The sequence below is a fragment of the Tachypleus tridentatus genome, chromosome 10 (genome assembly GCF_004210375.1).
Source record: "Tachypleus tridentatus isolate NWPU-2018 chromosome 10, ASM421037v1, whole genome shotgun sequence".
Lineage (NCBI taxonomy): Eukaryota > Metazoa > Arthropoda > Merostomata > Xiphosura > Limulidae > Tachypleus > Tachypleus tridentatus.
This window is the reverse complement of record NC_134834.1, coordinates 83860015-83866087: the sequence shown is the minus strand read 5'-3', so window position 1 is coordinate 83866087 and position 6073 is coordinate 83860015. Positions and strand designations below refer to the sequence as shown.

At 33.4% G+C, this 6073-nt stretch overlaps 1 protein-coding gene across 1 annotated transcript in view; it reads left to right on the top strand.

Moving 5' to 3' along the window:
* The first annotated feature begins 5941 nt into the window (after positions 1-5941).
* LOC143228390 (cyclic nucleotide-gated channel cone photoreceptor subunit alpha-like) overlaps positions 5942-6073 on the top strand; it is an 85195-nt gene continuing 85063 nt past the window's right edge. The window contains exon 1 of the mRNA XM_076459654.1: positions 5942-6069. The gene's annotated coding sequence lies outside the window, so the exon portion shown is untranslated. The remainder of the gene's footprint in view (positions 6070-6073) is intronic.

Sequence of the window (6073 nt, the reverse complement as noted above, 5' to 3'; positions counted from 1 at the left end):
AGTTTATTTTCTGAAACGTTAAACAATCTCACTTTGAAGTTACAATACTTAGAAGTTATACGCGATGCTACAGGATTATATTGGACAACATTCTTGAAAAAGTATGTTTAGCTTGCTACTAGCATGGTTTGAGATGACTTTGCAAATAAATACAATAGAACAATTACTGTGTATAACAGTTCTTAATTTTTTTACATCAGTGGAGATCTTTTGTCTAACAGAAGTTTTGACGATAAGATTTCCACATTTTTCATGCTTGTTTACTTAGTTCCTATCGAGAATTATTTGTACTATTTGTTTAAAAGACAGTTTCATTTAATTATTATCCTTATTCCAACATTCGGATCCGGCCTGGCCAGGTGGTTAAGGCACTCGAGTCGTAGCCTAAGAGTCGCGGGTTCGAATCCCCGTCACACCAAACATGCTTTTCCTTTTAGCCGCGGGAGTGTTATAATGTGAAAATCAATCCCGCTATTCTTTGGTAAAAGAGTAGCCCAAGAGTTGGCAGTGGGTGGTGATAACTAGCTGCCTTACCTCTAGTCTTACACTGCTAAATTAAGAACGGCTAGCGCAGATAGTCCTCGTGTAGCTTTGCGCGAAATTCAAAACAAACCAAACCTACCATTCTACAGTTGTTTCTTGTATGTATACTAGATCGATCACTCAAGGAATCTTTCGTTTAATTCGTCATAGTTTTAAAAGACTATTACACATATAACATATGTTTATTTTCTTTGCAGTTTCTGTCGCAAAACTTCCTAAGTTTTTAAAATCGATACGAGGGACTTGAACGATGTTGACACTATTAAACTGAAACTTCTGATACAAAATGGTTTCAATTTACCATGTTAAAACTTGTGACACATAATTACATAATTTTGCTGTTCTAAAACTTGTGACACATAAATTCTATGGTTTAGTTGTGCTGAAACTTGTGACACATAATTACGTGGTTTTGCTGTTCTAAAACTTGTGACACATAAATTCTATGGTTTAGTTGTGCTGAAACTTCTGACACACTATTGTATGGTTTTGCTGTGTTAAAACTTGTGACACATAATGTTTTATTTTGCTTTTGGTTTGCCATATCACTGATATGGCACATAATATTTTGTTTTTTCTACACTAAGCCCTAAGGCATATTATGTGTTTTTACGCTGTTGAGAGCTACGACACATAATAGTTTGATTTCATGATGACACTTATGACACATAATTATATGGTTTTGCAATGTTGAAATTTGTGTCACAGAAATTATTGTAATATGCTAACTTGCTGCTATTTTTAAACACTTTTAAATATTTCTAATTAAGTAAACAGCAATTAGACTAATTAAAAGACAAACGTATTCCGTTATTTGGAAATACTTTGCAGTGAAATTATTTTAAGTCTTTTATTACAGACATTTAATATGTATTCTTCTTACCTTTGTGCATTTTGTATATGTGGCTAAACTGCTACAACTGTCTGCCACTTTCCTTAATTTTGAACCACTGACCAGACAGCCAATGAATAGCACTCTTCCACCCACCAGCCACCGTTACGAATCGACTGTCACTTTTATAACGCAAATCCAAGAGTGGAGTTATCCTGTTTTAGATTATATACACATTTACAAGTATTGAAATAAAATTATTTTCTCTACAGAAAAACATATATTTACAATATCAATCCCGTTCTCCAAGAAAGTGTACTATAAATCTTAGGGCTGCAATAGTGGCAGTAAATACTGTTCACTAGATGCCTTAACTTAAATCTGTAAGTTCAAAAATTGGGGACAATTAGCATAAGTATCCCTTGTGTAGCTGTTCACGGATATCTCAGAAAAAAACAATATAACACCCAGTTTTATTTCGCAAGAGGTGCGTTTCTCACAAGTCCAAACTACATAGGTGACCTACAAAGGCTTAAAGAGATATTGAATATCATTCAGTTTAAGCTGAAGATCTGTTCGTTTTTCTGCTAACCCTTTCCCGAAATAATCGTCTAGAATAAAATAAGGTCTGATTACAAATGAGTAAACAGAAAGCTGATGAAATATTATTTGTGGCCTTCAGATGAAGAATAAGTTTAGTACGCCATCAAAAAAAGCAATAATAATTAATAAATAATTAATAATAATGAAATTAGAATTTAGCTATCACATCCAAATCATTTTTATTCTTCGCTACTTTAGCTTGTGATTCGAGACGACATCATGAAAGAATCTTACAGTTGGATGCTATCATCCGTAATCGAAAGGTTTAAGTCCACTAAATTATTCATCATATAATTAACAGATAGAAAGATAAAAATTGCAAACGAAAACTCATATTTTGCTACCTTTCCAATATGATATTAATTAAACACTCGTGTACAATGTACTGTGTACTTACTTGTTTTCATTAATGTAATATCAGTGTTACTTATAGCCAGATGTGACTTTACCATAACAAAACACACACACACGTCATTAAGAAAACACAATGAAACTTCATTCTTATATGATTACTCATACCCTTCACTGGAAAACATCATTTGCTATTCGATAATGGCTTCTGTTGTTATTGTCGAAGCATCTCTCACAGGTTATCTGCGTGGTTATGGTGAGTTTGAAGTTGTACTTGATTTATAACATTGAAATATGTGTTGTGGTTATGGTGAGTTTGAAGTTTTACTTAATTTATAACATTGAAATATGTGTTGTGGTTATGGTGAGTTTGAAGTTTTACTTAATTTATAACATTGAAATATGTGTTTTCACTCTTTTTAGTGTTGCTTTCTTTCTCTTAAGCACACAAACTACGTGATTAAACAGTATATTAATTATTTAGTTTCTTCAGTGTATATAGATACATAGAAGTCATATTGAAACCAGAAATAAAGGACTTTATAACACCAACATTTTGTTTTTATTTAATTAGACCTTTTTAAAGACATTTGAAACTTTCTACTGTCAGCTTAGGTTTGTGTTTTAGTGAAAACTCCTAAAAAAACAGTAAAACGAAACGCTGTGTGTCTAATTAAATAAAAACAACATTTTGATGTTACAAGGCTCTTTATTTCTAGTATTAGTATATTAATTAACTGAAAACTTAGGTTAGATAGACACTTCTTTAAGTAATTCCGTTGACCCACAAGAGGTAACAGGTCATACTTTAACTTGTGTATTCGTCTTAACACTGAGAATCATGAATTAATACACAAACCTTCTCAGAAAGTTAGACTAAACATTCCAAAGTTGAGCTTATCTACTACCATTTTAAAGTAACGCCCGGATACAAGAAGTTAATACAGAGAACCTATAGAACACTATGCTTTACAAGATTAAACAGGTCAAAACACAATTTATGTTCCCTGTTTTGAATAATCAACTAGAAAAAGAAAAACTAACTAAAATATTTTTTTTTGGAAAATTAGATAAAACTATAGTAGTGCTTAAACCTTTAAGGTTTAGTCGAAAATTCAACAAAGTTTATGGGTATGAAAGTGTATGTGTAGTACAATGAAACAGTTGTTCTCTGATATAATTAAGCAAAAGAGTACTTTTGTTTAGATTCAAAAAGTAATGTACGAAATCATATTTCTTTTAAAGATTGATATGTTTGTCTTTAATATATATACATATATGGTTTGTTTGTTTGTTTATTTTAATTTCGCACAAAACGACTCGAGGGCTATCTGCGCTAGCCGTCCCTAATTTAGCAGTGTGAAACACGAGGGAAGGCAGCTAGTCATCACCACCTACCGCCAACTCTTGGGCTACGCTTATATCAACGAATAGTGGGATTGACCGTCACATTATAACGCCCCCACAGCTAAAAGGGCGAGCATGTTTGGTGCATGTATATGTGGAGTTGAAGAGTATATATTTCTCTTTTGTAAGGCCAGGTAATTAAGGCGTTCAACTCGTAATCTGAATATCGCAGGTTCGAATCCCCGTCGCACCAAATATGCTCGCCATTTCAGCCGTGGGTGCGTTATAATTTTACGGTCAATTCCACTATTCGTTAGTAAATGAGTAGCCCAAGAGTTGGCAATGGATGGTGATGACTAGCTGCCTTTCCTCTAGTCATACACGGCTAAATTAGGGACAGCTAGCGCAAAGAGCCCTTTATTAGCTTTGCGCGAAATTCAAAACCAACTGTTTTATAAAAAATATATGGAGTTAAAGATCGCATTATTAAAGTCCGCCACCATGTGTTATAAAAATGTATAAAATAAAAAAATAAAGGCGAAGAGTTCATCATCATGTTTTAATTATCACATGTAAAGAGTAGAATAGTGTAATATCATGTTTGTTTGTTTTTTAGCTATGCATTAATTGAAAAGATGGAATTGTTTTTGAGTAAATGTTTTGAATTTCGCTATCTGCGATAGCCGTCCCTGATTTAGCAGTGTAAGACGAGAGGGAGGGTAGCTAATCATCACCACCCACCGCCAACTCTTGGGCTACTCTTTTACCAACGAATAGTGGGATTGATCGTCACATTATAACGCTTCCACGGCTGAAAGGGCGAGCATGATTGATGTGACAGGAATTTGAACCCACGACCCTCGGATTACGAGTCGAGTGCCTTAACCACCTGGCCATGGAAAGATGCACTGTAACACATTCTTATAAATATGTACAAATACAAATGACGTAGCAGTGCATTAATATTATCAATACTTGGATAATATTTATTACATTGTACTAAATCAACCATTTAAAATTTAAATTTTTGTTTTCATCGATATAGAGGAAATGAGACAGAAAATTAGATAACCCTTATATATAAGCTTTTACAAGTATGTTATTAATATTGGAGTTTTAAGAATATGTTTTAAATTAATACCTAAAGAGTTTTACACCGTATCTTCATGCCACAAGAAAACATGTAAACTTTAGACGACAATAATAAATCACCCGGTTCCTACATTAATATTAAATACTCTTAAATCAATCATAGGAGATAAAGAAATGTAAATAAATTATAAATATTTGTAATTAAGCGGATTGTAGCCTTTCGATGGATATAGTACAGCTTAAAGATGCAAGACGAGCTAATTACATACTTTGACATTCTACTTACTTAGGAAAGAGTGCTTTCACCAGTAGTCACACCTATAATAAAACTGTGAGTACTGAAACTCAACTTTTATCATCATAAGTTCAGACCTACCGCTTAGTCAACTGAAGGGATGTGTACGTGATTCGAATTTAGCAGTGTAAGACTAGAGGGAAGGCAACTAGTCATCACTACTCCTTTACTAACGAATAGTGGGATTGACCGTAACACTATAACGTCCCCACGGTTGAAAGGGCGAACATGATTGGTGTGACGGGATTCGAACCCGCGACCTTCGGATTACGAGTCGAGTGCCTTAACCACCTGGCCATGCCGGGCTTTGTTTTGAAAACTGATGTGTACTTTTAACACTAATTTGCTAGTTTTGTGAATTCGCTCAGTATTCGAGTTACAAATAAAAATGTAACTCAGTTTAAGGAAAACGAATGAAGTGGTAAAAACGAAAATTTTTATCAGAACGTATTTAATAAAACTTATTTATTAATACAAAGTTAAAAACAAAAGAAATACTGTTATGTATTTCAGAGTGGCGTGTTTATTTATATATATATACATATTGTTTTGTTTGAAATCCTCATTTTATTAAAACATATACACATTATTCATCGAATTACACGTAAATTCCTTCCTGCTAATGACATCTTCATACCAGCTGGTTGTTTACATAATAAAAGAGAACCATCTGCCTTTTTATTAAGTGTGTTATCTAATCAAATGATAAGAGTATTTTATTAGATGAGAAAATGTGAAGAATTAATGACAAAGTCCTTTAAACAAGCTATCAGCTTGGTATTGTGAATACAGGTCGTGGCGCATGCGCGATGATTATCTCCAAGCTTAAGAGCAATAAGTCACAGTTTAGTTTTGGGTATTACATTTTAATTAAACTAGTCATGTTGAGCAGGAAGTTGATGGAAGGTATGACGTGAGTGTCAGTGGATTAGGTTACACAGAACATACATTATCTAAACATCTATTCAGTTGGGTGGAACAGTAAATAAGTTACATTAATTCTCAGGTAA